Source organism: Globicephala melas, chromosome 4, assembly GCF_963455315.2.
Source record: "Globicephala melas chromosome 4, mGloMel1.2, whole genome shotgun sequence".
Classification (NCBI taxonomy): Eukaryota; Metazoa; Chordata; class Mammalia; order Artiodactyla; family Delphinidae; genus Globicephala; species Globicephala melas.
In genome coordinates, this window is record NC_083317.1 from 27,142,479 (window position 1) to 27,168,950 (window position 26,472).

The following is a 26,472-nucleotide window of genomic DNA, read 5'->3' on the forward strand; positions in this document are numbered from 1 at the left end:
GCCTTGCATGGAAAACAAATCAATTTCTGAGAGTATTTTAGCTTAACCTGAATGAAGGCTGGTGAATGAGACACTGTAGCCAGGAGGAGCAATAAGAAGTAGTGTTAGTTCGAGATCACTTCCTCTAAGGGGTGATCCAGAGTCATGGTAGGGACATTCAAGTCAAGCTTTGGCAAATTTATGAATGACAGCTTTGGTGGTGAAATGGTGAACTAACTACATACAGATTGATGGGAAGTAATGTCTCAGGAATCCGAACCAGCAGGTCAAAGAATAAATGAGTCACTCTAACCACGGTGAAATAGGAAGAGAAAAATACAACATAGATTCGTACCAGAATAAAGCTTTATATAATCTAAGAATATAGCACAAACTCAATCTTACTTCATTCATTTCTGTTGAAAAAATTGTTTGGGACTTTCCAATTAACACTACTAAATGGAATGCCACCAAATAGCAAGCCATGCAAAAGAAACATTTGAACAATTGTTCAGTAAATATCATACCTGACTTTTAAATTATAAAAGTAATACTTTCTTGACGTTAAAAATATCTAGTAATATAGAAGTACGAAAAGCATAAAATAAGATGGCTTTCCTTCTTTTATCATTCTGTTCCCCGATATAACTACTAACCTGTGTGTGTTTTCAAGACATTTTCACTGCATGAACCAATGTACGCTGACTTGTCTTGTTTTTGTAAAACAAATGGACTAAAATTATAGTTTGTACATATGTATATGTGCTATAACATGATTGATATAGGTTTTTTTTTTCTGTGAGAAAAGAGGTTTTACCATACATATTATGCTATAACTTGATTGATTTCACTTTTTTCCCCAAAATACATTACGGAAAACTTTCCAAGTCAGAACTTCCCATCAATCTGTATGTAGTTAGTTCACCATTTCACCACCAAAGCTGTCATTCATAGTCCTACCATATATTTTTTAAAGTTACTTGTTTTTCCATAGTATGGTGTCTCATAAGTCATTTAAATATTCCATAATTTGTTGTCCCTTTCTCAAGTTAGGTTTTCACACATTAATATATATTACCTTAGGTATTTAGGGGCCTAAGTTCCAACTCATTACCACTTTTGTTTAATTTTCCTAGAAATTCAAGCTTATAGCTATGTCTAGTATGTTTAATCATGGGAATACTGTATATTTTTTTCCCTATTATCTGGAAGAAATAAGATATTGAGGACTTGGAAAAGATGCTATATCCAATTACTTCTCATACATTTCACGCTGTATATTTTGGGGGGTAAGAAAGTAGATCTGAAGCCAAATGACTGAGTTTAAAATACCCTGTAGACCATAGTTAAGTATGTATAAGTTTAATAAACTCAAGTTTCCTGTTACTCTAGCCAATAGTTTATATTCAAGAAATATTAACTGACCATCTTAAAAGTAAATCCTGAATGTTGGGATAGGTGGTTAGGCAAAGCTTCCTCCAAGGATTCTAAGGAAAACTTGCTGAAGGAGTCAGTGTGATTGGGGTCATCCATGCAACAGCAGATGTATTTTCATCCTCTTTTGCTTATCCCCTTTGGCACTAAAGAGACCCCTGTGTACAGAGAAATTTTGCAGCTGGGCAGAAGAGACAAGCCTCTGGCTGAGAAATAACACCATAACTCAGAGCAACTTTTGGCTTTCTACGTTGATCTTATCAAATTTCAACTTTTCTTCTGGAAACATGATTCACTAAGAGAAGAAAAAACACTTCTGGTGCAATGACTAAAGCGAATAGGCTTCAGATATCTTCTAGGTGGGAAACACACTCACTATCAAATGGAGACATGGGCTGGCATGGGAAGCCTTCTCAGGCTCATCAGAAGCCAGGATAATCTCTCCCCTCCCCCACCAAAAAAATTACCAAAATATCTGGACTATTCCTCTACAACTTGTATATCTTTTGGAAAAGATAAAATTAGTTATCATTTGGTATAGTCACAGGCTGAGAACCTGTTAATAGAGTTTAGTGAAAATAAAATAGGCTGCTGGAATACCAGAGAATTAATATCTTCATGAGTGTAAATGGAAGTGGGAATCAATGTCCACGTTAGCAGGGATAGATATACGATGCAGGAAACAGAGAAAATACTTTTTAGAGTTTCCAGCTAAGATAAAGAAAAATTATGACCAGGTCAGAAATAGTTTTCCTACTTATAACTGTGAGCAAAAACAAACAAATGAAACAAACAAAACCAGGACAAAACCCTGGAGGCGATAATGATCAATATTCATATAACAGGGTCCAATACCGGAAGAATATCTAAAAATAATAGATGACTTTTAAAAATATACATTTAGTCATAGAATAACTAAAAGTCTATGCAAGGGTTTGTAAAGTGAGTATAAAAGGAATATGAATGGAGTTGTATATTTTTCCTATTTGCAAGAATAACTATTCAAATTTGGTTCAAATTTTAGAGAATGACGAAAGGGAAAGTACCAACAAAACTCTTGAATAGTTTTTATTCCTCTAAAAACATTTATAATTAAAAAGGAGTTACGAGGGCGCAAATTTTACAGCCAACACCACCTGGAATATTAATAAAAATATAGAGAGAAAAACTCCACACTTCCTTCAAATTTTTTATTTTAATCACATCTGTTCTAAATTAATATAACTATGCTGGATAAAAACTTTTTATGTCATCAAGATCCTTTAAAATTGATAAAACCCATTGGTCATCTCCATAGAAAAAAGAATATACTATACACAATACACTGCATATAATTTCAGAGGGATTACTGATAATCTTATATAAAGCTTACTTTCTGATTCCAATTTAAGAAGTTCTAGTCTAAAAGAATGGCCCTAACTAAATAAAGTAGGATCTACTAATGGTTTCTGAAAATCGACTAGCAGGAAAAATCTAGTTCATGCCACCATGTCACCATAAACTTGCAACATTTTCTTGGGCACTGGATGGCGTGGGGATGGACAGAGTACAATGCCAGCAGCATGTCTCTACTTGTGCTCCAAAAATGACTCTGGAACTCTCTTCCTTTATCTTTCCTTTGTTCTTTCAACCCTCTATAACAGGGGACCCCAACCCCTGGGCCACGGACTGCTACCGGTCCATGGCCTGTTAAGAAACGGGCCACACAGCAGGAAGTGAGCAGCGGGCTAGCAAGGAAGCTTCATCTGTATTTACAGCCGCTCCTCATCTCTCACATTACTGCCTGAGCTCCACCTCCTGTCAGATCAGCAGCGGCATTAGATTCTCATAGGAACTTGAATGCTACTGTGAACTGCACATGCAAGGAATCTAGGTTGTGTGCTCCTTATGAGAATCTAATGCCTGATGATCTGAGGTGGAGCTGGGGCAGTGATGCTAGTGCTGGGGAGCAGCTGCAAATACAGATTATCATTAGCAGAGAGGTTTGACTGCACAGAGACCATAACAAATCAATTGCTTGCAGACTTATATCAAAACCCTATCAGTGAGTGACAAGTGACAATTAAGTTGCATCTTATGGAGTAGACTGGACATAAGCAACACACTTCAGGTGTCACTGTCTCCCATCACCCCCAGATGGGACCATCTAGCTGCAAGAAAACAAGCTCAGAGCTCCCACTGATTCTGCATTATGATGAGTTATATAATTATTTCATTATATATTACAATGTAATAATAATATAAATAAAGTGCACAATTAATGTAATGCACTTGAATCATCCCCAAACCATCTCCCCCCACCCCCGGTCCATGGAAAAATTGTCTTCCACAAAACCGGTCCCTGGTGCCAAAAAGGTTGGAGACTACTGCTCTATAATTCATCCCCTGAGAAGCCCTAGAGAGGGTCTTCTGAATAGGATGAGAAGAGAAAATAACTCTTATCCATTACAGAAAACACAGCAAGAAAAGAGAACAAGCCAAAACACTAGAGATTCTTATAAACTCAGTAAAACTAACTTGCTTTTGTAAACTAATAAAAAAGCCCTTTAAGCATCAAGAAATATTTATTTAGCTGTTGCATATCACTGTTGAATAATCTGAATAACTTAAGTGTAACCAAATTTCAAGAAATTGAAAAGTTAAAGTTTCCCACCATGGTTGATAGCCAAGTGTCTGTTACACCAATTTATCAAAATAAGCTTATAAGAGTGGACAAAGTTTGATTCAACTGTGGTCATATTTCACAACTGTTTGCAACAGTGACTACCATAAGTATGTATTTATATGTATGCAACTTACAAATGAAAACTAAACAATGGAGCATTAGATTAGATGAGGCTGAAATAGTCTATCTGCAAGTCGCTTACCATATTCTGTATTTCATTTCTTCTGTCTTCAAATCTTGACATCAAGAGTTCTTTGTCTCAGAAGCAGCAACAAACTCCTGAAAAGTAGTTTATGTTATAAAGATTATACTTACGCATATCCACACAAATATTTACCCAAATAATTATCAGTTTTAAGAACTATTTTCAATATTTATTGAGGTCCAGAAACAATCAACAAATTAGTATATTGTCTCTAAGAACACTTGATTTTTATTGAATGCTGTCAAGAGACCAAAATGTGCAGATTCCCCTTTGAAAAGTGTTAAATTTGCATTTATTCTTTTGTCCCTAGGCTAACAGCTGGGTGGTGGTGGTGTTTTTTAAAGTACCTATTTAAGGTGCTAAGAGGTCCTAATTAGATAAATTAAACACAGCATTAAGTTTCAGAAGTGGTGTCAGAACAGATACTTTTTGATCTGTAGATCACTAAGGGAGCAACAGTAAATTGCAAGTAATGTGATTGTGTTTCCCACCTCAGCACACTGGGTTTGCTAAAAACAGTTTTAATTTAGTAACTGCCCAAGATATTTCTCTGAGTGACTGAGATGGAGTGTATTATTTTCTAGGGAGTCCCAGCTGCTTTCATTCTAATTATTCCTGTCCCTATTATGGATGAATGAATGAAAAAGAAATACCAATGGCCTCTGTGTTACAGTGTGACATTATCATACCTGGGAGGAGCATGCTGTTAACAAAATAAAACATGCTGGCTAAACAAAATAAAACAAACAACCATAATGACAACAACAACCAGGAGTGATTCACTTCAAGTCAGTTCAACAAATCAGTATGTAAGTAAGGCACTGGGCTAGCTTATGAGGACCACTGACATCACTTGAAGTATTTATACTCCAGTGAAGAAAGCAATGCCGACATGTCTACAACTAATGATAAAACATGAAACAATAGGCCGGTCTCACCTTCTGAGATGGCCCATGCTCTGTCTGTGGAGTGTGTTTCTCTCTAAATAAATCCACTTCTTACCTATCACTTTGTCTCTCACTGAATTCTTTCTGCCATGAGACATCAAGAACCTGAGCTTCATTAAGTCCTGAAACCAGATACTGAAACCCCTGCCATGTGGAAGAAGTTAACTATATGCTGCCCACAAGCACGTAGACCCCAGACCTATAGGAACCAGAAGGTTGATGATGCTGACTCCCACTTATCTCACCACCAACCAATCAGAAGAAAGTCCACGAGCTGATCACATCCTCCTCTTTGAACCATTACTATAATACTCCTCACTACCCTTTCCAGGTCGGGACACTCAGTTTTGAGAGCATTAGCTCTCTGTGGCCCCCTTTGCTTGGCAAAGCAATAAAGCTATTCTTTTCAACTTCACACCCCCCCCAAAAAAAAAAAAAAAAAACATGAAACAATAAAGTAACTATAAACACGAGAATCAAATTATTTTTGAATTGATTATGGTAGGCATCACTGAAGTAGAATTTGAACTGTACCTAAAAGAAAAATAAGCATGTACAAACATGGAAAGAGAGGAGAGCCATCCAGATTAAGAATACTGTGGGTTAGGAGGCAGAGGACAAAGTGTGATGGAAGAGCCTAATGAGTGGGTTTAACCTCAGCCCAAGTCTAGGAATAGGTGTAGGAGACATAAGAAGTTCATGTTAAAGGAGGAATCAATGATTTTTGTTTGAGAGCTAATTGAGTTTGAAGTATCTATGGGAAATTCTGATCTAAAGTTCAGGATGGATATCCAAATTAGAGGCAAAGACTGAGTCACCTGCATAAAGGTGATAACTAAAGCTTTGGGAGCATTTGAGATAACCCAGAGCATATGCAGAGCATGGTTAAACAATAAACCTATGGAACACCTATGTGTAAACACAAGTAAGAAGATAAGAATAAGAAGAAACATTCTGGGAAGCAGCAGGAGAACCAAGAGAGAATGTATCTAAGATATCACGAGAAGGTAAGCATTTCATGAAAGAAGAGAGTAGCCAACATTGTTAAAGGATGCACACAAGTAGCAGGTTTCACTTTTAGAAAGTCATCTGCACTCTTTAAAGGAGCAGTTTCAGTGAAGTGGTGTGGAGGGAAACCAGACTTCCAACTGGTTAGAGTAAATTGATCAATGCAGGAAATGGTCAAAATGAGTGCAGAAGCTATCGAAAAAGCAGGGTGGGAAAGTTTTCCAGAGAGTAAGCAACATTAGAAAAGGAGGAGGCACAGACATAAAAAAATCTTTAGCAATATCAGTTTAAAATAGTACATTTCAAATGTGGCTTCTCTGTGATAGTCACTGAAGAGGTGCATCTATCAAGCCTAAGATTTTCCAGCCTGGGCAATGAGTAGATCACTTCAACCAATGAAATCTCAGTATATTGAGTTGTCCAGTACTACCTACCTACTGATTACTAAGAAAGAAAACATATACTGAGGGTGATTTAAAAAAAAAAAACTTTCATATTTAAAAATATTTTTAATAAAAGATGCATATTCATGTCAACAGAGACTTACAGAGCTCAGGAACAAACTCATTATAAATGTTTCAAAGGAATTATACGGGACAAAACACCTGCAAAGAAGAAAAATAAGACATTTGCTGCCTTCTTTAAAAAACTCTAAAATAGCCACTCTTACCACATGGAAAATAAGGCTATATGATTCAACAAAACATTTGGAGAAACAAATGTTTTCCACCCAAACAATCCTCACAAATATTCCTAAGACTGCGAATACATTTCTCAAAGATATAATCACTGCTTACACATCAGATAACCTGAAATTGCCATCCTATAAAATAACTGGCACACATGCTCTTTGTAAGTATCAAGATCATGATGTCATGATGCGCAAAGAAAGACTAAGGAGACGCCAGATTGGAAGAGACCAAGGTGATTTGAAGATTGGATCCTAAACCAAAAAAATGGACCTTAGTGAAACAACTAAAGAAACATGACTAGGTCTATAGAGCAGGTAATAGAATTGTTTCAGTGTTAACTTTCTGGTTTCAATAATTGTATCCTTGCTATGTAAGATGTTAACATTTGGGGAAGTTGGTTGAAAATTACAAGGGAATTTTTGTAGTATTTTTCAAACTCTTTTATAAGTCTCAAATTATTTAAATGTAAAAAGTTAAAAAAGAATAATTTCTAACTATGAAAAGAAATGGGTGAAGAACAACATCCAGTGGGAATAAGAGACCAAAATTTGACTATGTAGCTGTATGTATCATACCTCTTTTGAATTTTTTTAAAAAACTTCAACCAGCTGTAAAGTGTGCAGAATTAAGTGACTATAATAAAATATAGCAAAACGCCTGGGTCCTAAAGAAAGAAATTCCTTGTTCACACTGGAGTAACCTGTACATTTCAGTAGAAGACTAATAAATAGAAACGCAGAATGTGATTTTCAATCGGAGTTTTCATGTGACTTTCCTAATGTAAAAAAGATGATCAAGGCCAATTTTGAAGTTGCCATGCCACCCAATTTTGAGTATCTACTCTGTGCAAGACACTATCATAGGTAAAACATGGTCTCTGACTACTAAAAGTGCCTCATCAATGTTGGTGGACTATTACACATTTCTCAGTATTTCATAGAATGTGTTATAACAAAGAGGCAAGCAAAGTCCTGTTGAGACATAGGAAAAAAGGAATAATTTGGATAACCTCACAGAGGCTTAGACAAATAGTTGTCCATCAAGGAGAAGATGAGGAAAGGTAACAGGGAGGCAAGTTAGTTTGAAGGCAGCAGAGAATTCTGATGGGTAGTGATTGAGGCATAAAGGAGAGAGGCATTTTGTAGAAAAGAAAAAGCCTAAGCAAAGTCATGGGATAGAAAATGACAGGATTGTTTTGATTCTCTAATTCAAGTGAGAGGGCAAGGAGCTCCAGAGTTGGAAGTTCACTGAGTGATAGGATGTGAACAAGTCAGTTAGGGCTTAGAGAGCCTTGGAGCTCCCAGAAAATTATGTGTTGTGTAAACACTAACCCATCTCGCATTTAAGAACAGTTCCATTAAACGTTGCTCAATACACTTCTTTCCCTAAATTCAGCGTCTTTTCATAGAACCCGAAATATGAAATATGCATTTTAGTTGCCCACTCCAAAGCGGTACTGGCAAATTCCGAAGATGCTGGATCTTAAAATATGTTGAGTGTATTGTTTTCTAAGTAGTCAATTACTATCCACTGCCCACTTCTAAAAGATCAATAATTCAGATTGCCCAACAGGTTCCTAGGCCAGTATTAAACTGTTCACTGAGTTTTACAAAACTGAAAACCTCTTTGTTAATTGGATATGGATTTCATTCTAGCAGCAACTGCTAAGGTATTTTAACTGTATTTGCTCTGTGAAACACTAGTCCCAGAATATGTTAATTGGTCTGATATGAAAACGTGTTCCCTCAGCCAATAAGTTTGGTAAACATTGGATTAAGGAAGGTTAATCAGATTTTTTTGGCTACAGGAGTTATCAGAACCTTGAAAATGCTAATGAGAAATATGGCATTTAAGAGGAGAGAGTTAAGATGCATTGTTACACAAATCCCAATAGAAATCTAGTGATACAAGTGTTCTACATTTGAAAACTGCACCAGATGCATCTCTGCTTCACCTAATTTTAAGCCTATCACACACTTGATGGAATGGCTTAATGAAATGTCTATGAGGAAAGAGGAGCTTTTCCAAAACAGCTTCATTTCTGATCCCTGTAGTTACTGTAATGCCAACTTTTAAAATTAATATCGTCTATTGGAAAATTTTCTTTCCTTGGGAAAATGTCTCTTCTTTTAAAATAGAAATTAGTGGGGAGAAAAACAATCATGAACAGATATGTCCTTTCTTGTCACCTTCTTTGGGGGAAAGCTATTTTGTTAATCGGAAATCTGAATTTTATTGCTCTTATAATATGGTTAAATCATTTGAAATGGTCACTTAAATGATGTTGTGGTCACGTAAGTGATGATGTTAACACTAAAACAAAAGAAACACTGCAAGAGAAAGTCAGGAACACAAACCGCTAGATAAATTTCAAAGAAAATAAAATACAAGACATCTAGTAGCAGTTTGGAAATATTTATGTACTGTGAAAATAAATAAATTTCATTTAAAGTGGAGCTTGGAAGTCCTGGGAGGAGCTCTCATGCATATCACTCACCCCAGCTTGCAGATCCCAGCAGGAAGAAAGATTTCCTGACCCAGCAATAGCAAGCTTCCCCCACATGCAGCCAATGAAGAACTGCCACAGCCCTCCCCAATTTCCTTTTTTCCTCTATAAAAGCAAGCCCCTCTCCTCTGTTCTCCAGACATGCCTATGGTTCACCATATGTTGCTTGTCCTGAATTGCAGTGCTCTCCTTTTCCCAGATAAACTTATTTTGCCGGTAAAATAATGGCCCACTTTATTTTAAGATCAACATTACCTCACAGATCTCTAGGTCCTACTACAAGGCAGCCATAACACGTTACATCCATACAATATAATTATATAACATCAATACTTTGGAACTGTTTAGTAATTTCGGGTAGTTGGATCTTAAAAAGAGTGGAGATTTCTATGCACATCGTATTACAGTTCTGTAGCTTGACAAGTGGAAGCATGTTAATGTCCAGCATTAGGGTCTCGATCAGCAGAAATGATACTCGACCAAAAACAATATGTCATTTCACAATGTCAGTGTATAGTCATCAGATTGTTTATTTGAGAACTAAGTATTTTGTGGTTGTAGCAGTGATTGAGGTTAAAGCCACTTATATCTGCCATTATATTTCTTAATCAGACATATGTTAATTAAGGGGTTTTTTGCCCTTTAATTAGGCTGCTTACATAATCATAATTATTTTTGGTTTATAGTCACATTAATTAACAAAAAGTAAGATTATCTTTTCTCAAGTGTTTGATCAGAATTGCCAAACATATGACAGACACTATACACCCTTCAAAAAAAAAAAAAGCATAATGTATATTTTAATATAATTTTTTGTTTGGGGGATTTACTAGTGTCAAAAAAAAAAGTAACCTTTTTCTATAATCAAGTCCTCCCATACAGATTATAATTTACTTAATTGGGACAGCCTCCTCTATTTAGAAAGCAAAATGTTTTGGAATTATCTGAGTCTTGAGGTAAATACTGGATTTGATTGTTCTTGCTTCTACTAAGAATGCATCTAAGGTCACTCCAACTCTCTCCAGGTTGCTATTACACATTTTTTTTTCCTCACCATTTTAGTTAATCTTCACTCTCTAGGATACCAAGCAAACTCATGTGGAAGAAATATTATTTGTCATAGTATCTAGAAAAAGCTTTCAGTAAAAGTTTGACCGTCAGAATGGAATAATACTTTATTTCAAAATCCTGGAATTCTTAGATAAATATAAGGTAATGTTACTTAGAATACAGAAACAACAGTTCTGTTAAAGCAAAGTGAGGCCTTCTTTCTTCTCAGAGCAACGAGTGTTTGTTTCTTGCTTCCTACTCCTTAACTTGAAAGATAAGTACAAACCTTCGGTGGGCAGCCACCACTAGTGAAGGATCAGCCTTCTGTTCCTCATGCCTGGATCTCCTCCCTGATACACACTACTAGCACCTCACATTTTTCCAAGATTTTACTCAAGAGTTAGTGCCTTAGTAAGGCCCCTCACTGGCTACCCTGTCTACAATTTTTATCCCATCTCTGACATTTCTGTACTGCCCCTACTTTCTTGCTTTATTTTTTCCTCTTTATTATTTTTCATTATTTAACACACTGTGTGGTTTACCTGCTTATATTGTTCACTACCCACTTCCTTCGTTAAAATGTAGACTCCACGATGCCAGGGAGTTTCATCGTTTTCTTTTAGTTCTGTATTGCCAGCTCCCAGTAAAGTACCTGGCACATAATAGGTGCTCAATAAATTAAATGAATGAAACACCACCATCATAAAAAAAATCTCTTCTGTGAACACAGATAATTCTGCCATTGGGTGTGCTTTGTCAAATAATTATCTTCTCAAAAGCCTTTAATGGTTCAATAACAATGATTAAATGCTGATATAGCAGATGATAGAATATTGGGCAATTAATAAAACATAATAAAATATGTAATGTGATGAGCAAATGCTCATGTAACATGTAAAAAACAAAAACAAAATACCTTGAAAAAAACAATAATAAAGTGAGTCAGCATTTGGGCTGTCAATAGTACAGTGAGTGACATGTGATTATATTAGAACCCTAAGGGCATTTTGATTTTTTTTACTAGGAGTAAAAATCCCTACAGTAATTAAAGTACATGAAATATGATGCCTTTTTCCAACAAATGGTGAGTAATCATTACCGGAGGCATACTATTTTTTTCTATAGGAGAATTTATGAAGTTTAACAGTCAAATCACAAGAATATATAGTTAACTTGAAATAATGATATTTAACGTACTTGTGTTTGGAATGGCAACACAGTGGTCATAAAATGGCTGCCTTTTTTTCCTGTTTCATTCCAATACATGTTTCTACCAATTAAATCTAAAATCTGAGTAATTACATTTACTTTCATACATCACCTCCTTAGAAAAGAGTTTTTGAGACTAATCTGAATATTGTTCAGGGCTGCAATATTCTGACAACCTGAGAAATCAAATTAAAATGGTAAAACATTTATCAGTAGTGAAAATTTCATACCAAAGTATGAAAGAGAAAGTAGTACAAAGGCTACTTTTAAACCATGATTAATTTGAGAAGAGTTACGGCAATTTAAAATATGTAAACTGTCTTGAATATTATTTAGACATCTTAAGATTTTAGGATGCTTAACATTTTAATTGGCATATTTAAAATGTTCTCTTTTTAATTAAAGAATGCATTTTTAAAGGCTACTGTAGAATGAATGAAGCTATATTAAGTTTTATGGCATTTTAAAAAATGTAATAGTCATACATATAATTTCACTGAATGCAAGTTTAATTTTATATCTTTAATATATCACATTTGGGTCAACTTTCAACATGAAAAATTCAAGTCAAACAACAAAAATGTTAGTGTATCTAAAAAAGACTTACCGAGAAGCAAAGCAAATGAAAAAAAATACAGAATAAATTCACAGAAACAGAATTCCTTGGGATGCTAACTGAAAAGTCAACAATTAAAAAATTTAAAAAAAAAAGGAAAGAAAGAAGAGAAAAAGAAACACGGAAGAAAGGAAAGGAAGAACAAAAATAAGAAAACAAAAAAGATTAAAATACATGTCTCTATGTACTAATACATATTATTAAAAGTGCTTCCTAACCACAAGGTTTAGCATAGAGATGTGTAAATACTTAATGGTAAAACAGTATGGTACATTGCGAAATCTTTATGGATAAACAGTCATTTGGAAGCTACCTGCGTCATACATAGGAGAGAGGGTATTTTAGGAGAGGAAGGCGAAGTTAAAAGAGATAATGTCAAATTTTAGATCATATGTTTGTATTCCAGAGAGAATAATAAATCTGTCCTAGATATATCTGTTCTAATTCTAGGCAGAACACAATTTAGAAAAACTTGCTTTGATACTGAAAGTCCCTGTTCTTGTCCTAATCAGAAAGGTAGCATTTGTAATCTCCCATTAAAAACAATTTCAGTAAAACAACTTTCAGCTACATACTAAATATTCGTTGGAACAGAGGAGATCGTTTTCTTTGGTGTATGTTAACCCATCTATTTGGGGGGAGGAAAGCAGTTCCTTAAAATGCAAATTATCTATCACTTGACATCTCTTCTTTTATGATGGAAAAGGAGTCCTTTACTTAAAAATTTGTATTTCTTTAAAGTTTTAGCAGCTATATACTTATTCACCTAGGCTAACCAAAAAAAAAAAAAAAGAAAAATCATTTACAATTTGTTCTTACTTCAAACTCTTACCATTTATCCATTTACAATGTGTGCTTTTAATGAGTTTTTTTTTAAATTGAAGTGTAGTTGATTTACAATGTTGTGTTAGTTGCAGGTGTACAGCAAAGTGATTCAGTTATATATATATATATATATATATACACACACATATATATATATATGTTCTTTTTTCAGATTCTTTCCCATTATAGGTTATTACAAGATATTGAATAGAGTGCCCTGTGCTATACAGTAGGTTCTTGTTGTTGATCTATTTATATACAGTAGTGTATATCTGTTAATCCCAAACTCCTCATTTATTCCCCTCTCTTCCCCCATTAGTAACCATAAATTAGTTTTCTATGCCTGTTAGTCTGTTTCTGTTTTATAAATAAGTTCATTTGTATCATTTTTTAGTTTCCACATATAAGTAGTATCATATAACATTTGTCTTTCTCTGATTTACTTCACTTAGTAAGATAATCTCTAGGTCCATCCATGTTGCTACAAATGACAATATTTTATGGCTTAGTACTATTCCATTATATACATATACCACTTCTTCTTTATCCATTCTTCTGTTGATGGACATCTGGTTTGCTTCCAAGTCTTGCCTATTGTAAACAGCGTTGCTTTGAACATTGGAGTGCATGTAACTTTTCAAATTCGAGCTTTCATATTTTATGGATATATGCCCAGGAGTGGGACTCTTGGATCATATGGTAGTTCTATTTTTAGTTTTCTAAGGAGCCTCCATACTGTTCTCCAGAGTGGCTGCACCAATTTACATTCCCACCAACAGTGTAGGAGGGTTCCTTTTTCTTCACATCCTCTCCAGCATTTATTTGTAGACTTTTTGATGATGGGTATTCTGACTGGAGTGAGGCGATACCTCACTGTAGTTTTGATTTGCATTTCCCTAAGAATCAGTGATGCTGAGCATCTTTTCATGTGCCCGTTGGCTATCTGTATGTCTTCTTTAGAGAAATATCTATTTAGGTCTTCTGCTTATTTTTTGATTGGGTTGTTTGTTTTTTGATATTGAGCTGTATGAGCTGTTTGTATGTTTTGGAAATTGATCCCTTGTCGGTCACATCATTTGCAAATATTTTCTCCCAGTCTGTAGGTTGTCTTACAATGTGTACTTTTAAAAGAAATTATTTAAGAACCATTTTATAAAGGCTATTTTAATATAAATTAACAAAAATACCATCTATACTTTGTATACATGTATTTCAGATAACTGGAATCAAAACCCTTGGTGAAAGTCTATCCCTGAAAATAAATACATTTAGTCAATGTAAACTACAAATTTATCTTAAAAGGCACTTTATGAACAAAGTATGAGTACACATTACTATTATTAACTTTCTCCTAACCAAATGTTTTAAATTCTATGTAGCCAAAGTCTTGATTTAGGGGAAAAATAATGAAAAGAGTCTTTAGAATTTTCTCCACTGCTCTGTTCAGAGGTGTTATCCTAAAAACATACTAAATTTTAATTTGCAGTTTATAAAAAGACTATTTCCCTGTGGAAGAATTCTTCATAATTAGAGAAAATGGGTATTTGAGGAAGAGGCTAACATTTGCAAACAATAAAATTGTGGATTTACTCATGTTGAAACAACATCAAAGCCACCAGCCGTTTTGTTATGTGGGTACCAAAGGCTCAAAAGCGTAAGTCAAAATGTCCTCGTGGGACCACCTGGCATTTATTTCTTTTAATATCTCTTGTTTAAGACATGGCAGCAATCAGGCACGAAGCACTACAGTTCACTCCACTTTAAGCACTCCATCTTGTAGTAATTGTTCTTTTTAAATAGAAGGGTCCTTAGTTACACAAATGGGCATGGTTTTAGAATAGAAAAGCCTAGCCACAAAGGATAGCCATGTCCTCTGAACTGACACAGATTTCAGCTTAGAAACTAGAGTTTAGTATTTAAACTAAACTAATTAATCAATAGTAACCCCCCAAAAGTAGAATTGTTCGACAATAATAAAAAATATTAGTTTTAAAGATGAAAACTAAGTTTAAAATATTATTTTTAATTCATCAAATTACTTGTCACATTACTTAGCACAATACATTTAGTATACTTCACTAGGTATCATCTGGGTTCTATATTATGTTCTTAGATATAAAATATTTACAAGAGTGCCTGATTTGTATTAAACCTTTATTTTTATTGTCATTATTTTTTGACAGATAATATCTAATTGAGAGCATTTCAATAAAAATTGAGAGGGTAAAGTCTATAGGCATGTTAGATTTTCAGAAAGTTAAATTAGTTGAATATACATTTATATGGACATGAATTATCCAGATGTAGAAGTCATTTACCCTCTGATTATTTCCTAGGTAATGTGGGAAGATTTTTCACTTAGAACATGGAGGGTTTTTTCCTCTAATTTTCAAGGCAGTTATGATATATACCCTCTCATGTCTGTTATCACTCCTGCTTCATGGCTCCGACAGCTGCTGTAAAAAGTTAGTTAGAAGCTCTGAAAAAGAGACAGTCCTCTTTAAATTGCACATAAATGGATTTTTCTTCTAGTAGCTAATAGGAATAAAAGACACCAAACAAACCAAAATACAATTAATGTGTTTTGAGCACTTAAAGTCAGAGAGAATTTTCTGCAATGAATATATCAAATATATCAACTTATATGCAAGCAAATGGTCAGTTCAATGGAAATTACCATAGCACAAGAACTGGCATTAGGCATAGAAAGAGGACCATCTGGGAACACTGAAACAAGTTTCACGTAGCTATCTATAGGAAACAATGAGCTGTGTGCCTGTGTATGTGTGTGGGAGGGTGTGTGTGTGTCTCAGCAACTCCTGGCTAAATATTTCATCAATACTCTAAATGAAGGAATTAGTAGTAAAATTAGGACTACATAGAGGGTATGTAACTTTAAATCAGTTGCAATTAAAGAAGGTTCATGTATGCTTAACTATTTAGAAAACTTTAAATAATATAGCCTACTGTTTTGTTTTGTTTTTTTCCCTCAACTATCTTTTTCTATTTTTTTGTATACAAATCCACCTCAATGATGTTTTCCATACTGGGGTTCAGAGTGTTTGGACAAAGTAAAAAAATTCCTCTTACAGATGCTGGCAGAATAAATGTTATTCCTGGATAAGTATGCCACATGTTCCACAAGAACTTCTAATTCAACAATGCTTTGACAAAAGTATGTCTTGACTGCCTTCATCAAACAATATTACCAAGAACAGTTTTCATTAATAAGGTTGGGAGAATTAAATTACACATTCTCTAGGATACACATAAGTCAATAACTTGATAAATGTAATCACCCTGAAAATGAATAGAAATCATAAATATGAAGATAGAAAAGTATATAGAACGGTTTAAATCTCTGCAAGTGTTTTCAAAAATAAATTATTTGATAAGCTATCACCTTTTGCTTTTAATGGGTAGAAGAAAACAGAAATTGGATAGAAGCCAAGAGAAATAATATGTAAATAATAGCTGAGAGAACAATGATGTTCTAGGAAAAGTATTTAAAATTAGTAGCAATCAGGATTTGGAGGCAGAAGCAGAAATAGCTGTTCTGAATTGCATTTATAAGAAAAAAGTCTGGTTAAGAAAACCATCGAATTCTGGCATCTAGAGGAAGGGAAATCTTCTTCAGGGTGCTGCCCCAGCTCCTCCCGTCACACACACTTTCCCAAGCAAGTTAATGGCTCTTGTGCAATATTTTCAAGAATTTGGGTCATATGTCTGGATTGTGATGATTTATTTCTTTCTCCCACACCAGAATGTGAGCTTTCTCAGGGTTAGAACAATATTTTAGTCATCCTGGTACTTCCCAAGCCTAATAGTATTACCTATAATATAGTGTTCACTCAAATATTTCCTATTGTTACCTCCACTAAGACCTATACATTTATTCAGTCTCTCCCTCAATATTTATTTTAGGATAACATTCTTTGTTCTGAGATTTACTGCAACTTTCTTAGGCTACATCTGAACTATATAGAAGAAATGCGTTCAAGGGCCTTTTAATTCCTGACCTCTTCCTAACAGGTGGAAGGATTCAGACTTTGCCTCTAAATTTTATTCCATTCTTTCTAAGCACACTTCCTGGCTTCATCTTACCCAGTCTCTCCATCCTAGGGATTCACATATTTATGTATCCAGAAATGGTTATCACATCCCTCTCTATTATCTCTTAGCCTTTATAAATTCCCAATTTCTAGTTCTGAGGTAATACAAAATAAACAGAATAAAACAGTTGGTGTAGCTGAGTTATTGTTAAACCTTCAAATCACCAGCATGAAGTCAGAATAGTGCCGTTCTCAGACTTCCCTGGCAGCTCAGTGGTTAAGAATCTGCCTGCCAATGCAGGGGACATGGGTTTGAGCCCTGGTCCGGCAAGGTCTCACATGCCGCAGAGCAACTAAGCCCGTGCACCACAACTACTGAGCTTGCACTCTAGAGCCCACTTACTGCAACTACTGAGCCCACGTGCCTGGAGCCGGTGCTCCACAACAAGAGAAGCCACTGCAATGAGAAGCCCGCAGACCACAACGAAGAGTAGCCCCTGCTCACTGCAACTAGAGAAAGCCTGTGTGCAGCAACAAAGACCCAACACAGCCATAAATAAATAAATAAATAAATAAATAAATAAATAAATAAATTTATTCAAAAAAAATAAAAGAATAGTGCCATTCACTCAACAACTGGAATGACATTGAACTAAATAGGCAGACTGTTATAATTCTGCATTGGAATCAAAAATGTTACCACAAGTTAGACTCTGGAAGGGAAGGCTAAAATAGCTGTTCACCTAACACAATCAAAGATGAATATGAACTTATATATTTGCAGGTATAGTGTGTGTATACACACATATGTATTTGTATACACATTTTTGTGGATATATATATACACACACACACACACACACACACCCATATACCTATCATCCTATCATGCAATGCATATAAAAAATCACAAAGAATGCTAACTGGTACACACGTATTTTATGTGAGCAAGTGGTTTTCTTTCTCTGAAGCAAGGTGAGATAATGCTATGATAGAGGAAGTCATGGGTTAACACATACTACATAGCTTTGGTTCACCACTTGGAAGGACACAAGTTTGGGAGCAGGGTTAAAAGGGGGAAATGGGATAAGAAAGGAATATTTTCTCCAAAAAGGTAACAGCATGTAGAAAAGCCAAAAGCATAGGCAGGACTTGGTCTAGTGGAAGATTTTTTTTTTTTGAATTCTGTATCCTTGACTCACAGATTGAGGGTAGGGTGGAGGGAAAGTGGTGAGAGGCTGCAGAGGCCCCTGACTGTTGATGCTGGACCGCTTCCTTCTTTTGGACACTGTGGCTTTCTCAGAGGTGGTGAAGGAGGAAACCCACTAAGGAGGAGGAATGGAAAGCAGTCGAGTCCCGCAAACCCTGGGCACCTCAGAAGTGGTGCTGGCAGTCCGCCATCCGTGGGCCCGGTGGTTACGACCTTGGCGTGCCAATCTTCATTCACCAACAAGCTCAGAAAGCTCATCTGGTGAAGGCTATGACAGAATGGCAGTGAAATTCAAATGGCAGCATCCTGAGGTTTCGTCCATGGGCATTAAGTAAAGAAGGAAAAGTTCTCTCTTGTCTGTTTACCAAATTTTTTTGTACTTAAAATAACCAGTCTCTTTATCCTCAGAACTGATGACTTACAGCAGTTATAAACAAAGTGTCTGTTTGAAATTCAGAGTTTAGTCTGAAGGGCTAGGGGGCAACCCTATTTAGCAGCACAAATTATATCTAAATATGGAAAAAGACAGGTAGTCAGTGTAGAAAATTATACTGAAAGATCTTTTTTCTTCTGGGGAAAGAACTGGCTCTTTGAAAGTGAGAGTGAGCTGGTCAGTTATCAGGGAAAGGTTGCTTGAGCAGCAGAAGAAGACGGGGCACCCGAACGCTCTTTAGAGCTGATGAACAGTCTCATCTTCACTCTGCTAAGTTCTATTTTGAGCCTTTTGTTACCTTATATTCCACAGATGTTCCAATAAAATAAAGATTAAAAATGTGAATAGAAAACCCTGATGCTGGTTTTGCGACAGTTGGTTACATAGCATAGGTGGCCCCAAGTAACTTTCGATAGCTAACATTTGTTATCAGAAGAATATGGGATAAGCCATCCAAACTCCCTAGGTCTCCTTTACCTCATCTATAAAATATGGATGGTGATGATACCAGCCACCAATGGCTGTTAGAAGACTTTGATGAGAACCTGCAAAGGTAAAGATAAAAATGTGATACAATGGATATATGCTGTTATTTGGGGGAGAGAATTTTACTTAGAATCCTAGTGAATAATGAGTTTAACTCCAAAACAGCTATATGGACTTGGAAAAGGAGAAAAGTGGAAGATAACTTAGACTGTAGCATTAAGCAGAAGTAACATGCAACCAAAAATAGGAATGATTTAGTAATGTCTGGTATAGTGTCTACTGTTGCGGATTAAATTATCAAGAAGGTGAATGTGATATATTCCATACACTATGAGGTTCAAAGCTCATGCCACTTTAGGAATTAAAAACCACAAGTTCTCAGACCTTAGTTTTATCTGATGTGATGTTGTCATGGAAAGGGCTTAAAATATGAATGATTTGGTTGCCCGCAATATAGAATCAATACAACTGACAAAGAAGTAGGAGGAATAGTTAGGACACATGTTGAAATCAGAGGCTGGGGCTTAAGGAAGATACTCACTCTTTCAGTTGCAAGTGAGGCAGAACGCCAAACAGAGGACAGAAGAACAAAGGCCAGAGCTTGGAGGAGATTCTACTCCCAGGAAAGGGCCAGAAAGCCAATTACCATCTCAGAAGAAGTACTCCTAGGGTTATGACACACTCGCCTGACCCACAAAAGACAGATATGTCTCCTCTGAGAATGGATATCCCTTACGCTATATGTGGCAGTAAAAATTATCAGCTAGATGGAAGACTCCCTTGATGCACACTGAATAGTCTAAGACATTTTTCAGGTATATCCAAACTTCATACCATTGTCCTGGTTTATCAAAGTCGTTGCTCTTTCCCCACTCATATTTAACCAGTAGGTAAACAGATCCTCTACAGCAGCTCCAAAAGGGCTCAGCTCAAGGGCCATTTTCCCCAACACATCCTCTCTCTACTGCCAAAACCCAAGGGAGCCTGTTAACCTCTTGGCAGCTGTGATACCCCTGGAATAGAAGCCTGTGAGATAGCAAGAAAGCGCCTCTTAGCCATTTGGGGATATCCAACTATCAGTGACATTTTAAGTCCAGAAGTCTATATTTATTCCCCACTCTCCATTTTTACTGCCACCGCATTTGTTCATTTTTAAAATACATTTACAAAATGTTTATTTAGCATCTATTCTGTGTCAGGCCACATACTAAAATAATGATGGACTCAGTTCCATTTTCATTTTCATCACAGTCATTTGCCTTACAAAAATAAAGGACTGATGAAATGGCTAAAATGCCAGGGTTTACAAATACCCACCTTGCAGACTTCTTTAGGTCAATCTGAAGTGCATAGACATTTACACCTCTAGCAGCTCTATGAGAGAGTCTGATTAAAGGGAAAGATATAGGCTTCTAGAGCTTCTAAGATGAGCCCAAGATCACACAGCCTTGGATGGAAAAGCTGGACAGATCAGATCCCAGTTGAGGCACTACTGCCTAGTTCTTGTAAGTCCGGCTACACCAGTGGTTTTCAAATGTTTGTTTCATTTAACTTGAATAATAGAACTCTTTGCTTAAATAATATGTTACTAGAAATCCCAATATAAAAAAGGATAAAAGCAAAAGTGTTCCATTAGAATCAGACCCAGAGTAGGCTAGCTGAGCCTGTCCTCACTCCTTCTGTGTCACCATGACACTTAGTGGCAAAGTCCTCAGGCTCTTGGGGACAAGGTTCAACACCTCACATAAAGTTCAAACTGGAAGAAAAATCCAAAACACTTAGAAAACTTAAAGTATGTGCTTAGTTCTTGTTATAGGCTGAATATTTGTCCAAACTACCTCCTTCCTCATTTATATGTTGAAGCCCTAATCATCTTGTTGATGGTATTTGGAGGCGGGGTCTTTGTGAGGTAATTAGGTTTAAATAACGTCCTGAGCATGGAGCCCTTGGGGATGTGATTAGTGTCTTTAAAAGAAGATGAAGAGCCCTCTCACTCTCTCCATGAGGTGAGGATACAGAAGGAAGGCACCTGCCTGCAAACCAGTAAGAGGGCCTCCCCAGGCACTGAGTCTGCTAGCACCTTGATCTTGGACTTCTCAGCCTCCAGAACTTTGAAAAACAAATGACTGTTGTTCAAACCACCCAGTCTTTGGTATTTTGTTATAGCAGCCCAAACTGACTAAGGCAGTTGTACTGTTTTTGCACTTAGCAAAAATGACACTGAAGAAAGGGAGAATCACACTAAACAGAAGAAAGAAGAGGCATTCACTTCATGCTATTAAAACTGGTATAATCATTTTTTTCTCCAAAGCAAATTTTTATAAAGGGATTTTCAATCTTTTCAAAAGAGTTCCAACCTTTGCATACTGATTATCACATGTCTACAACTACTGTGTTAATGTAGCAAAGAAACTCAGAAGCCCCAAATTAAATTTAAAACCATAACTATATACCCTTGGGAAAAAAATAAATGAAGGACCAAATAAACTGATGAAACAGAGCAAACTTGGAAAACAAATTTTTTTTTAATCTTTAATTAAAATGATAGTTTAAAGGAAAGATTTCAAATAACTTGTGGTCTTCATTTGTTTTAAACTTAAGAGATTTTTTGATGTCTTTAATTAATCCATTTAGCTCTTTTGCATGAGAATTTAAATTGAGCATTAGAATACATTATAGATTGTATAAATTTATATTGGACACTGCTGGTTAGAGGACATGCAGATGTTCATTGTCAAGAAATTCCTTTACACTTAATAAATATATCCAAAAGCCCTTTGCTTTTGTAATAGTGCTTTTTATATGTCCTTTTTTTCTCCCTTAAATGAAATGGAAGAATGTTGTATTTTGAGTCTTTTCTTACTCTATATTTCACATGTATTCCAATAAACTTTTAAAAATTGCAAATATAAACATTAACGTTGGTTTTGTAATATTTGTTTACACAGTGTGGGTGGGTCCTAACAATTTTCCACAGCCAATATTTGTTATCAGAAGAACTATTTATTATCCCCATAAAGATTTTAAAAAGGCAAAGATACTTTAGTTTGACAGATATGCCTAGATTAATATCCCTATATTTCCTCTATGAATAAGATGCTTATTAGGTTTATCACAGAAAGAATGCCTAGTATATAATAAAATTCAAAATCACACAGTAAAGCAGTTTTGAAACTGTTGCTATAACTTTTATTGAGAAATTTTAGATGGGAAATGGGACTGTTTAAAAAAAAAATTTGAATGCTGGCTTAAATTTGGGGAGTTCAGTTTAAGAATATTATCCTCTGAATATATGTTACAGGTCTTAACTCTAAATTAATTATCTGTGATCTGGGGGATGTCACTATCTCCTTGGGTCTGAGTTCTTGTAAAATGAAAGGAATGGACCAGACTGTGGTCCATTAATTATCTGTGATCTGGGGGATATCACTATCTCCTTGGGTCTGAATTCTTGTAAAATGAAAGGAATGGACCAGACTGCATCTAAGAATATCCTTCTATTACTCTCATAAGAAAGGGACATATGAAGGATTTGGTCCTTAAGCTGGGCTCTAAAGAAACAGAAGGATTTTGACATGTCAAGGATGATTTTTCTTCTGATTTCTATCATGTTGATTTCCAGTTGATCTCCACTTTTCAAAGAACAGCACTTGTTAGAATACAATTCCAAATCATATTGCCAAGCAAAATAGCACTCTGTGATTCATCTCCACCATTTCAGTGTTTCTACCACTACTAGCTTAAGGGAAACTTCTGCAGTAAGTAAACTCATCTACTCACTCACTATATCCCAAACACACACCATCCCTATGGCATCATTGACCATCTTATCATTCTAGGATGTCTCATTTGAATGTACCTCTCCCTTCTTTCAAATTTCACCTGCTCTTCAAGTACTAACTTAGGTACATCTTCTAAAGTTTTCTTAAATGCCAATCTTCTACTTACCATCTCTTGATGGTTTCTGTAGCCTTTGGGATACAATTCTGTCTCTACAACATGATATACAAAGCTCTTTGTGATATGGCTACTGTCTCTAGCCTCATTTATGAATGCATTTTAACAGATAGCTAATAATAATTTATAATGTACCAAGCAGTGAGCCAAAATGATGAATCAGACAGGCAACGTCTCGGTCATCATGGAACTTGCTTCTAGTGGAAGATAGATGATAATAAGCAAGTAAACAAATATATTGAGAAGATAATTTCAGATAGTGATATGAAGAAAATAAAGCAGGAATATAAGAGTCGAGGAAAGGAGGTGAATCAAAGAAGATGTCTTTGAGAAAAGGATGTTTCAACAGAGCCTGAATGATAAGAAGATGTCAGCCAAGTGAGAATTCAAGTGAAAAGCATTGCAAGGGGGAATAACAAGTGTCAGAGGCAGGAATGAGCTAGGTGAGACATGGTTGCTGATGAGCTCGGAGAAATAGGCAGGGTCAGGTCAAGCAGGGTCTTATTGGCTGGGCTATGTGATAAACCATAATGGAAAAGAATACAAAAAAGAATATATTTGTATAACTGAGTCACTTTGCTGTATAGCAGAAATTAACACATTGTAAATCAACTACACTTCAATAAAATTTTTTTTAGAAATATCAAAAGTAGGAGCAAGAATTGGAAACAAAATTCTCTTTAAGAATGGAAAGCTCTGAATAAATTTAGAGACAGAGCAAAAGTGTCAGTTGGAAAGTAAAAACCGAGTTTAAAAAATAGGAAGAAGTCATATAAATATGAGTCCCTCCAGGTAGGGATGATCTAACTACAGGTAAAGGAATTATTTTTAGGACAAGAAAGAAACTTTTGTCTAGGTTTCAAAGCAAAGAGAAAGGGGGGTGACCAGAAATAAAATGAGGTAAAAATTAAGGACAGAATAAGTAATTCACATTATTTAGCCCTATTAACAGAATTTTCTTATGGGACATGGAACCATATGTAACATTACAAAGATCATTACGTGGTATTAAAGCTCCACATAGATACATCATTTATTCTTTGCTGAAACAATACTGGAAGATAATATCAAAACTATATAGTTATTTGACACATTACATAGAAATTTTCATGCTTATGTAAAGTATTTTACATAGTAATTATAACACACTATCACATATGTTCAGCTACTCTCATTTTGTTTTAAGATTGTCTTTATAAAACAGTGCAACTTAATAACCCCTTCAGCCATTCTCAGAATCAATCTACTTGAGATGCCTGATAATTTCAATCAACTTCAGACCCAAATAAGATAACTTAACAATGGTGATTTAAAGTTGACTATCTTGATTTAGAAGCATACTTCTAGTCACCCAGGATTTGGGGTAACCTAGTATTGTCCCATGTAGCTTATATTCACTTATATCTGAATATACATACCTCAATGCCGACTGTGAAGTTATGCATGAATACATGAACGAACAGAGAAGTAATCAGAGTGAGACAGAGAGAGAGAGAGAGAGAGAGAGGATGCTACCAGAACTCCTCCATAAACCACTGTAATCGATGAAATGTGCACCAATGTGTCTGCACACTCATTACTCCACTGGGATTGGGTGTCACGCACCATAGTCAAGAACAGGTGTTGGCATCACTTACAGCTCATTCATCATCAGGCTGCAGCAGTGTTAACATATGCTGCTTTAGCGCTAATTGTGTTTGTTTTTACAATCAACGTTGATCTGTCCTTCATCATGCCAAAGAGAAAAATGTTAGGTGAGGAAAAACAAACCTGGAGCATCATATTTTTTTAGTTACCAAGGTTCATGCTCTCCTTCCCCCATTCCCCCAGGCAAATTCTCATGCCTAAGACCTGTAGAATCACAGAGATTGCAAATTCAAGATTTTGAAATAATTTAAAAATATAGACAGGGCAGTTTACAAGATGTGTACTTGACATGAACTTATTGGAGAACTCCTGGTTAAACCCTTAAACTCTGATATTGATTGAATGTCACTGATTTAACTATAGATCACTGAATCAATGGCTTCTATTTAAGAGAGACTATTTAGAGATTAGAATTTAAAGACAATTGAATTTGAATTATAGACAGCCATTCTTGCTCTTCAATTGTTACAGTATAAGATCAGAATAAAATGTTCAGCATTTTAGCAAACCCAGGAAGCATATAATCAGATTTATACAGCAATACGTCACACATATTCATTGATTAGGTTCTGTCTGATTTAATGAAATGACGCAAATAGAGTTTCCCTGCTCCAGTATAGATGTGCTTTTCATTAAACTTATCACTTGACTTCAGCTTAACAAATGAGAATCTGTTAATTAAGTAGTTCATTCAGTTTTAATTTGCATACCAACTGTTAATTCTTAAATAGGTTTCCTAGAATATTTAAAGTCTCTTCTTAAATGTTTACCTTACTTTTTTTTTTTCTTAGGATGACAAAAGTTTTGCTAAGTCAAAGTAAATTTCAGGGACTTCCCTGCTGGCACAGTGGTTGAGAATCCGCCTGCCAACACAGGGAACACGGGTTCGGGCCCTGGTCCGGGAAGATGCCACATGCTGCGGAGCAACTAAGCCCGTGCACCACAACTACTGAGCCTGTGCTCTAGAGCCCGTGATCCACAACTACTGAGCCCACATGCCACAGCTACTGAGCCCACGCATATAGAGCCCGTGCTCCGCAACAGGAGAAGGCACCACAATGAGAAGCCTGCGCACTGCAAGGAAGAGTAGCCCCTGCTCACCACAACTAGAGAAAGCCCACGTGTAGCAACAAAGACCCAACGCAGCCAAAATTTTAAAAAAATAAATTAAAAAAAAAAGTAAATTTCAATGCAATATCATTTCAGCTTTGATAATTTCTAAATTAGGGTGTAAATAATTGAGGCTGTACACCAACTAATTTTAGCAGATAGATAATTTGTTATTGCTGTATTAAGGTTTCTTTGTTTTTGGTGTGGATATGTGTGCTATGACTATGCCTTAGTTATGGTTGCATCACCTTTCTCATTTAGCTTTTTGCCAAGTCTTTCTCACTGTGCTATTTTTTCCTTCAGGTTCTGGCTTGGATTCCACTCTTTGTGGCTTTTCAATTTGACTTTCAGGTCTCTGATTGTAGCCAATTTAGTATCTTGTTACTCTTTTTGCCTTTCTGTGTGCCTGTATAATTTGTTCTTGAGATAGAGAATTGTTTA

General features: G+C 35.7%; 1 long non-coding RNA gene across 4 annotated transcripts in view; it reads right to left on the bottom strand.

Annotated features, from left to right (window-relative positions):
• The window catches only part of LOC115864267 (uncharacterized), a 481,059-nt gene that overhangs the window by 184,760 nt on the left and 269,827 nt on the right, over positions 1–26,472 (bottom strand). For all 4 annotated transcript variants that reach the window (XR_009563675.1, XR_009563673.1, XR_009563674.1 and 1 more), the window contains one exon: positions 4,281–4,357. This is a non-coding gene — a long non-coding RNA (uncharacterized lncRNA). The remainder of the gene's footprint in view (positions 1–4,280; positions 4,358–26,472) is intronic.